This window comes from Humulus lupulus, chromosome X (assembly GCF_963169125.1).
Source record: "Humulus lupulus chromosome X, drHumLupu1.1, whole genome shotgun sequence".
Lineage (NCBI taxonomy): Eukaryota > Viridiplantae > Streptophyta > Magnoliopsida > Rosales > Cannabaceae > Humulus > Humulus lupulus.
This window is the reverse complement of record NC_084802.1, coordinates 132,102,395-132,112,962: the sequence shown is the minus strand read 5'-3', so window position 1 is coordinate 132,112,962 and position 10,568 is coordinate 132,102,395. Positions and strand designations below refer to the sequence as shown.

The window sequence follows — 10,568 nt, the reverse complement described above, 5'->3', positions numbered from 1 at the left end:
ATATATGATATTTGACTCATCTATCCCCATTTCCCTAAGAGCACTTAAAAACAAAATGTTAGTTGAACTGCCATTATCAATAAATATATGTTTAGTAAGAAAATTAGCAATGTAAAGTGCAATAACAAGAGCATTGTGATGTGGGTTGAGGAGTTTGGTTGACTTTGTTGTTGAGAAACTGATAGTTTGGGTTGGTAGATTGGTGGTACTCTGCTCTGTCTCGTTGGACTCCCCTTTGATCCAGCTGGTTTTCTTGGTATGTCTTTTGGCTGCTGAGTGGGTGACTCCGCTTACTTCAGAGCCACTGATTATTACGTTCACTGTTCGTTCATGAGTAGGTGGCTTTGGTGGGGTTACTTCCTTTCTATTGAAATGTTCGCTTGCCTTTGTCTGTGAGTAGGTCAGTCAGGTGACCGTGCTTCAATAGGTTGGATACTTCGAGTATCAAGGCAATGAACTCATCTGTCTGGTGACCATGGTCGTTGTGGAATTCACACCATTTCGTTTTGTCTCGCTGGTCAGCTGGAGTTCTCATCCTTTCAGGCCACTTTACTCTGTCCCCAAGTCCTGTTAATATACCAAAGGCTTTGGCTGGTGAGATCGAAAGATTATATTTTGGTATCGTTGGCCCGTATCGAAGACGTGTCTCGGACGACCGGTTGTACTCCCTTATTCTATTCTCTGATCTGCTAGGATATGGGTATGACCAGTTGTACTCCATTGTCTTCCAAGGGTACTTGGTTAGTTCTTTGTATATGTCCGAGTCGTAGCAGAGTCCTTTGCGAAAGGCTGAGATGGTTGTGTCCTGATTGCAATTGGTTATAGACACCTTCATTTTGTTGAAGCGGCCTACATAATCTCATAAAGGCTCACCCCTTCGTTGAATTATGATGTATAGGTCTTTCGTAAACTTTTCAAGCTTCCTGCTACATGAAAACTGCTCAACAAAAGTGTCAGTCAATTGTGTAAAAGTAGGAATAGAATTATTAGGTAAATTAGTACACCACTGGAGGGCTAGTCTAATCAGACTAGAACTAAACCCCTTACACATGCATGCTTCCCTCATGTCGCGTGGGATGGCAAAGATGAACATTCTCTGCCTGTACTGAGTGATATAGTCATAAGAATCAGACATTCCATCAAAAAAATTCATATGGGGGAAGATAAACTTCTTAGGCCCCTTGACCATGGCTATGTCATTGACGAAAGGTGAGTCAGCGTAGCAGCTTGTTGCACTCTTTTTAATTGGAGCTGGCATTCCAGGAATCTGCTAGATGAGTGCTTCGATCTCGGCCAATTTACAAGCCAACTCAGGATCTTGGATCGTAAGTGAGCTGATGGTGGTATGGCGGGCTAGCTCGCTATCGACTGGGTAATTCAATCCGATCTTCTGCTGCTCAAGTATACTCTGACCAGCTCCAATGTTGGTTTGGCTGGCTCCAATGGCAAGCTGACTGGCACCTAGAGCTTGCTACTGTCCGGGTTCAGTAGCTGGCTGATTGCTGGCTGGCTGACTGGCTCCTAGAACCTGCTGCTGTCCACTTGTTGAGGGTGGCTAGCTGACTTGTGGAGTCTGATGTGGTCCGCACGCAGATGAATGCCCATGTACAATCATGGTTACTTGTTTGCTTGCACTGACAATAAAATTCTGCGTTTTAATAATTCCTTACCGAGGATGATGGAACTGTCTGACTAGGTCCATCGTTGTTAGAGATAGGGGTGAGGTCACCCAAAGGTTGCATCGGGCTAATTGGGCTTTGGAACCAGGATGGTTGAAACTTGGTAGCTTGAGAAGACATGGCCCCCATTCGCATGAGCAAGTCATCATTCTTAGCATCGAGCCTCCTCATTTTCTCGCATTCTACATTCATTTGGGCGGTATGGGCAGCGAGCTGGTGGACAGATTGGATGTCTCAGTAACGTCTGACATGGTTCTCCGAACGAACTCTTGGATCTTTTGTCTATCGTCTGATTGCTAGGTCCTCACAGTGGGTGCCAAATTTTAGAGGTTGATTTCTACAATGGATTAAACGGGCACCGGTAATGTGTCAAGAACAAAGAGAGAGACAAGAGTTCAATTGGGAGCACCGATGGGGTGTCAGCTAAAGGGACTCTGACGCTCAAGTTAGTCAGATCGCCGTGAAAGATAACCAAAAAAGTAAAATGATAACGTAAGTAATAGTGAATAAGTGAGTAGAATGATAATCGGGTGACGACGGAGCTCGACAGTCCGGTTAGGTCATTCTAACCAGTTCGTGGTCAGGCAACGGTGGAGCTCGACAGTCTGGTCAAGTCAGTCTGACGGGTTCGACTTGCTTGATAGGATCAACTCGAGAGAATATTCCCAATCAAAGAGAGTGTTCAGAGTAATGGTTATCAGATGGTCCTCTCTTAGCCCCTGAGGGTCCTCCTTATAGTTGTTTTCCTTACCGTTGTCGTTCTGCCTACCTGATCCGTCTGACTCGCTATGAGTCGTTCTCCTTCGACTTTCCTGGGAAGAGTTGCGTATACTTTGACTGTTTCAAGGTCTCTGGCTGACTGAACGTATTCAAATTCGGGTCCGGGTATCCATTGTCCAATCAAATGGTTCATTCAGCATATATGAGTCCATTTACGTTGGGTTGGGTCTTACTAGCTAGTCTGGCTGGCTTGTTGGGCCCAGTTAGCTAGTCCAACTAGCTTCATGGACCATTTAACATGTTCACAGATTTTACCAACTACACTGCCCAAGCCTGCCCAAAGCTTGAGTTGCATAATTTTCCATGACATAATCAATAAGCTTGAGTGCACTGAGTCTAGTGACCATAAGTAAGTTTAAAGTGATAAAATTAAGTGATCTCTTTAGTGTATGCCTTGTGAAAGAGAGATTTAATGAGGAGTATTTAGGACGTTGGGTTGTGCGGATGAAAGTATTTTAATCCAGTTTTGTCTTCATTAGTTAAAATTGTGATCTACTACTCTTGGATGCGGGTAAAATAATTGTTGAACCATGTAAATTTTTTAATTTCAGTATTTCTCTTTTATTGTTGTATCGCTTTATTTAAATTATTTCACTAGTGTTGCCATCAACGTTATTATATCACCCTAATTGTCGTTTTTTCACAACAAATATATGTAATTAATTAAATATTAAAATAAATAAAATTATATTATAAAAAAATACCAAATGTCTTTATGTTGTTATTATTTCTTTAAAAGATATAAATTCAAATTGAATATTATTGAAATGAAAGACAATATAATTTTTTTAAAAAAAATAACTCTCGAAAAATAAATATAATTTTACTAAAATAAAATTGGTGCTAGATACATCATCATCCTAAGACCTTATGCTGAATGTATGATTATGGAGTATTCACCCACTTTCACAATTGAGAATAGATTAATTAATAGTTTTGTCTTTGAACTTTTGACACTACTAAATCGTGCTACAAAATATATAAGTTGTTTAAAAATTTTCCCAAACTATATCATTTATAGAGAAACAGTCATTATGTTAGCTTTCATTTCATTTTTTTTTTGTTTAAACACTGATATAGTATAAAATAATTAGCACCCATTAATTGGCCATTACCAAATTATACCTTTTTTATTAAAAGAATTAATTTAAAATTTTAAAAATCTATTTTCTTACTAGTTCTTAAAAACTAATTTAAATCATAAAAAAATATTAAAAATTCAATAAAAATTTTAAAATTAATTTTTTTTTGTAAAAAAAAATTAAATTAAAAAATTCCAATTCACTTAAACAAACCTAGATTCAAGCTTGTTCGTATTCATAAATTTAGATTTACAAACTCAGATTCATCAATTCATTGATTCATGTAAATTAGATATATGGTCAATATAATCTATTAATTCATAAATTAATATAATTCAGTTCACTTAAAAATAAAAGATACAAATTTCTCATATACAATCAACAATATAATTCATCACTCCACAAATCATTATTGCAGTCGTCGACATGGACTTGAAGCAGATCTGAAACTCGAGAGAGTAAACGGTTTGTGTATTTGATTTGAATATTCAAAACAGACTTTAAGTTTAAAAAGTATTATTTAATTTTATTTTAAGGTTTAATTTTAATATTTAGATTTTCTTTTAAAATTAGTTCATTTTGAATTTATAATATTTTATAAATATTTTTAATTTTTAAATTTTGAATTATTTAAAATGGATTTTTTAATTGATTTTATAATTTTAATATTTTTTATTTTCTTAATCCTTAATGATTTTATTTTTTATTTTTAAGTTTTGAATTAATTTTTTAAGAATTAATAGAAAGAATTTATTTTTAAATTTTTTTTTAAGGGGATACAATTTGGTAGTGCTAAAATTTGGGGAGAAAAATACCAATTTTTTTATGTCACGTCATTGTTTAAATGAAAAAATAAAACAGAAGCTACTATCTCTATAAATGTAATAGTTTAAAGAAAAATTTTAACCGTTCATATATTTTAGTGATTGAGATTTGATAATGTCAAAATTTAGGGGTAAAATTGTTAAATTATAACAAAGGATGCAGATTAGAGAACCTGAGTGAGAAGTCGCAGATTGTGTTGTTTCTTGCTATCATTTCTTTAAATACATATATATATATATATATATATTGTTTCTTTAAAAAAAAAGGTGGCATCAGCATTATGCATGTATTAAAACATTAGTGAAACTGTAAAAGAGAATTGATAATGAACAACCAACATTATTAAATTTTAAAATAATAATAATAATAAAAAGTTTTAAGAAATTAAAATAAAGCCCAACAATAAAAAGATAGCCCATGATCACGCGTGCCGCGCGCATTGAGCTTCAAGTGGGCCCATGCCCACCTAGTCCACAAGATGTGGTCCTTCTTATTTAGCTATGATGGGATGATATCCTCTTAAGATTTTGCCACCCCTTATTCTGAATTTACTAACACCAAATAAATTTTCCTCTCCAATTAAACAAATAATAACTTTGTATAATAATTCACTGACTACTTACTTTGCTTTACATACATAGTCGACCCATGCTGGTTGATGCTTCTCATTAGTCACTACTCACCATCACTTCACATACACCTTTTCAAGGCCAACAAAACAAGGGATTTATTATAATTGTCAAAACAAAGCTCTTTCTTTCTCTCTTCTTTACAAAAAGTTGCCAGTTTACCTCTTTTCCTTTTCATTCCTAATTATAACAATTACAATAGTACATAATAGTTTACCTCTTGGCTGGTTTGGAATCTTAAACAATAGTACATAATAATATTGCACTTCATTTTAAAGTACAGTAAAATTACACAAACAAAGCTTTTCGTTAGTGTAATTTTGAGTCCATGGGGGATGACTATATGAAATTAAACATAACAAGTGTAGTAATCATCCAAAGTTTTTTTTTTTTTTAAATTCAAAATCAAAATGAAAATTAAAGCATGTGCATATGAGTAGTACTATTAATCATCAGATACGAGTTCTTTTAACATATAAAGCTAGGAGTGCAGTTAAGGAAGCGGAAGGCAAAACTGCATACTCATCGAACCCGTGACGGCTCACCCAAATTAATCATTATTTTTCCAAGATAAGAAGTTTCTCCACTACCTAGTTCAATAATTTGTATATTTTTATGGTATGTTCATATATATATATATTTAATTTATACATAGGACTCTGATCATGTCCCGTCCGGTACGGAGGCAGGACGAGTGTCGTCAATTAATCGTAGTCGTTCATCCACACCTCCTTAATCGGAAGGTTACAATTGCTAGTTGATTTTTTTAATCGTAGCTATTAAGTTGATCGTGTGGTTAGGGAGGACCAAGTGAGATGTAATGACAACAGACATTTGATTAGACAGTTGCAGGCCTATGGTGTAGGGGTAAGCTGAGCTTGTAATGGGTTTTAGAGGAGAGAGAGAGCCAGTTGCACTTCCTTACTACTTATCTTCTCTTGTAAAAGAAAACCCATAATCGGTTGGTATCATATTTCAAAGAGAAAATTTCGCCATAAAAAATTTCGTGTTAGTGGAAGATCAAGGCGTGCGCAGTCGTTATCGTTTGAATCGTAAACCATTTGTGTTAGATCTTGACGAAGTAAAACCTTTTGTGCAAGTACAAATTTATTTTTCCATTTATCTTAGTTGGGTTGAAGAATTTCGTTAACTTCTTTAAAATGGTTTAATGCTACTCTGAAATTTATGGGTTTGAAGAACTAATAGTGAAGCCTGTATTTTGTTCAGTGGTGATGTCTTTTGAGCTCCATATTTATTTTAAATTTTATTATATCAAAATAATTTTTGCCTATATGGTCTTTGCGTCGAGGGGGATCGTGGTTTTTGGGTGAAAAAACTTAAATTTTTTATATGTTTTTCTTTTCATATTTTTGGATGAAACCATAGTTGTCGATTGATCGTAAATCACTGTATAGGATGCATGCATGCATGGACTATATCTTCAATCTTGAATGTAATGGGTGTAGTCTTCAAGTTTAAACCGATGGTTTATAAGATGTAATAACTTGTTCCAATTTCAATTGATAAGTTAAAAAGATAAGAGCATGTTCTTTTTTTATGGTAGTTGTAGTTCATGATCTGTTTGTTGTGATTACAATTAAGTAGTGACCATTTTTTTAAACATGCATTTGTGTTACTCTGTTTTGATTGTAGTCATGCAATCTTTGATTTTTTTTTTTCGTGATAACCGAAATTAGACCATCCTTTTAATATTTAATGGTGTCTGTCAATTTTTTTGGCAATTATACTATGTGTCACAGGGTTTAGCCTAGAATTGCTTGCAATACTTGTCTCGAGATTGAATAGCTCGTATGTTTCTTAATTGTTTTGTTATTCAACATAATCTTATAGGGTGGATGCGATGAAACGAAAGCGAGGTGGAGCGTCGAAGAAGGTTGAGTCTCGGAGGGGAAAGGTTGATGTCGTGGATTTCGTGTGAGTATATTAGTATTTTCTCTTTGATACATGTTGGGTTTTTCTTTTCCTTTTTTTTTTTTTTTTTTTTTTTGTTGAGATGGTGTCAATGTTCGTTTCAGGACCGGAAGATTGAATGAAATTAAAAGAGAAAGTGCCAAACTAGAGGCCATGTTGAGAGATCAAAGAATACAAGAGAATAAAATGTATAGTATGATGGTAGCAACATTTTTGTATAAGCATAGTAGTGTAGCTTTTGTTGAGTAATGAAAACGACATTGGATGACTGTTTTTTTAAAAAAAATTCAGATGCAGATGGAACTTGTTGGGAAGTGGAAGTCCGGTATGAGTGTTGCTTCCACAAGTAAATCAAGAAAGCGGAAAAAGGTGCCATCATTAGATTCAGATGAGGCAGAGGTAGATGAGGATGTTGAAGAGTGTAATGAAGAAGATGGTGTGTTAGAGGTTGAGTCCAAAGAGCTTGTGACTAGATGCCCATTCGAACAGGTTGTTCGAATTCTGAGGACATTGTTGGGTGAACAGAAGTTTATGGTAATCGAAGCTGGGTTTGGATCTTATCTGCGGGAAGATTTCCCGAGTATATACAGTTCGTTGGCTCAGTGGTTAGTGGAGTCAGTGGATGTGAAAAGGAAATTGTCTAAAGATTTACGACAACACATTCCCCATTTCTGGGAAGGTATTTCAGCGTGTCATGGACATCCTGGATGGAAGTCAATTAATAAATGAGAAAGCGAGGGTGCCTGAATGTGAGTTGAAAAACAGAATACCCAGTGGCAAAAACTGTGTGGAATTGTCTACTTTAGAAACACAAATTCTAAATTACGATGAGGCCGACGATTATTTATTGGCAATTTTCATTATGATTGTCTTGGGCAGCGTCCTTGTCCCTGGGTTAAGCAACCAGCTGCGAACCAGTTATATAATATCTTGTGCGTGATCTGCAAAAAGTTTGTTTTTATATATGGGTCACCCACAGCTATAGAGGCCTCATGACATCTATCCAAAAGTACTAAGCAGGACGTTTGTCTCACTTGAATTGCTGCACGACATTCCTTTAGGTCATTTTAATAGTATAACATACTTTATAATTCAATTGTTTTTCTTAATTTGATTTTATAGTATAATATATCTTGAAATTTTTTTCTTAATTTGCATGAGACTCGCTAACTAGGTCTGTTGTATTTTGGGTTATTACAACTTGCAGTTCATGTACTTCTAGCACATACAAGTTCCAGACATTTATATTGACTGCTCGGTGCAACCTATCAAGTTTTGGAACGATGAGGAGTGCAAGAGAGTTAAGGCTTATGTTTTTCAACACGACGGTTATAGCGGTTTAAAAAACGTATACCTAAAATTATATGCTGTATAGTCTTTTTTAGGGATTATCTTTTCTAGCATAGTGGACTGTTTCATCATTTAAAAAAAAAAAAAATTAATGATCATAGGCTCGCGCTGTCAATGAGCTTAGTGTTGGTACAGAGCTTGGACGTTCTATTCCTAGACTAGGTGGTGTGGAAGGTGGAAAATTTGAGGAAATTTAGTCGTCAAATGGAGGCCCTAATCACACTGGTTGTCACACTACTAGATAAGTTTAAAGTGTTGTTGGCCAATGAGGTGAGTAAATTTAAGCAAGCGAGGAGCGTGAAGAATCTTTGAAAAATGCATCGGGCGTGGATAGGGAGGATGAAGAATGGAATGAGGGAGATGAGACTCAACTTAATAAGCTTCTGATTGACCTTACAAAGGGAGTAGAGAATTTGGGTGTTGTCGTTGAGTTTTCGAAAAATGAACAAGTGGAGCCGAACCCTTGGGGCATCGTAGCATATGAGTTGTTTCTGAGTAGTGAGGGGCTTGTTGTGGGGCCTTTCAAACTACTGCACTTTATTCCACTTCAGTTGTACAAGCTTGTTGATTTCATGTACAACCATGCCTTGGAAGACAAGTAAGTTGATAAAAAAAATTGGAATTTCATTCATTTTATATTACCAAGGTTGAATTTTGCAACTACTCTTTATGTGATTATGACATGTTAGTTGTGGATTGTCGGTGCATGTGATCCTTGGAGCCCAAGGGAAAGGTTCGGGGAGAGGCAAGTGAAGCTCTTTGAGTTTTGATATTTTAAATGCAATTCATTAAAATAGTTGTTAACTTAATTTGTGTTGGAATTGTGAATGATCACTTTTGTTAATTTTTTTTGCAGCTTATAGCAGCTTATGCAAGAATTCTGACTAGGAAAGAGCGAAGCAAATATTCAGATGACTACGTTGTTGTTTGGTTTATGCCTCTCAATATTTCAGTGCATGTGATATGTCTGTTTGTAAATGGTCACCTTTTTCTGACTTGGTGTTTATGGATAGTTCTGAATGTATATATACATAACATATTGCAGGCAAAAATATATGGTAAGGACTACCCAACTGACCGTGTCAAAAGAGAAAACAAATGGAAGGAATATCATTTATCCAACTTCAAAAAGTGTCAAGAGGTTGAATTTTTTCATTTTGCCAATTTTTTAAATGTAGATTGGGTAAATTTGGTTTAACTTCCTTTATAATAGTATTTCTAACTGAATTGTGTTGTTCAGATGGTAGGCTTGGTTTTAGATGATAACCCTATTGCTGAAGCCCATTGCTTCGTGGTTCGACTAAATATGGCAGCACGAGTAGCTGCATTTGGGATTCCTACTACTCAGATGGAGCCAAAGATGACAGAATCACTTGCACTCAGGAGATAGTATGCCCCTGCTCCTTTATCTGGGTATTTTCACACTCTTATATTTTTAATTGGCAGTTTATACTTAAGAATCCTGTTAACCTTGCCACCTTAGATATTCAGTTGGAGACAATGGAGACCTTGTTCGCTTTTGATGTTCGTGGAACACAGCCAGGTGGTTGGAACTTTACAGGATTTGAAAAGACTTTTGAGAAAAATCTACCCCAACAAGATAATGGTTATGATTGTGGGGTTTCTGTTCTGAAATTCATGGAGACACTAATTGAGGGAAACACAACTGTGTATGAGGTATTAAACTAAACGTTACTACATTTTTATATTATAAAAACAGTTTGATTAAAACTTTGACCCTAGTCAGCTTTTTAATTTGATTTTCTTTGTTGATCATGTAAACTTAAGGGCCTGTTGTACTGAACTGAACATCTACTTTCCAACCGTATTTTTTCCTCCTAGTTTGATGCATTTGCTGAGCGTTACCGATTTGGTCATCTAGCATAGTAGAACATTCTAGACTGAATGTGTCATAAGATATAATTTAAACATGAAGTGTCATTTGAAGCCCTTCTTATAATATAAGGAGAAATAAATAAAGTAAACGTGTAGTTCATTTGATTAATAAATTATAGTATTTGTTCTATATTTAAAAAATTGAATAACACCACTATCAACGTAATAAATATTATTAACACCATAAATAGCTGTTAATTCTCAGTTTTACAATTTATAACATGACTGGCCCAGTGACATTTTAGCATATTATTGTGATCCAAGTGCCCAACGTACATGTTTTTTAGATTTCAAAATCTATATGAAACATTTCACACGTGCGTCCACTATGTTCACGACATGGTCTTAGATGAACATATACCCTTCTCTATGATTATCGTCCCCATGGTTTAAGG

The 10,568-nt window shown here is 35.4% G+C and overlaps 1 long non-coding RNA gene across 3 annotated transcripts; it reads left to right on the top strand.

Annotated features, from left to right (window-relative positions):
- The first annotated feature begins 5,432 nt into the window (after positions 1-5,432).
- Positions 5,433-10,148, top strand: LOC133804318 (uncharacterized). Of its 3 annotated transcripts, XR_009878420.1 has the most exons (8): positions 5,434-6,094; positions 6,847-6,930; positions 7,032-7,115; positions 7,219-7,988; positions 8,135-8,875; positions 9,323-9,418; positions 9,518-9,666; positions 9,761-10,148. It is a non-coding gene; the product is annotated as an uncharacterized LOC133804318 (long non-coding RNA). The 3 variants fall into 3 exon arrangements; XR_009878421.1 differs by having other exon boundaries at positions 5,433-6,930; positions 9,518-9,690; XR_009878419.1 differs by having other exon boundaries at positions 5,435-6,930.
- The last annotated feature ends 420 nt before the right edge of the window (positions 10,149-10,568 follow it).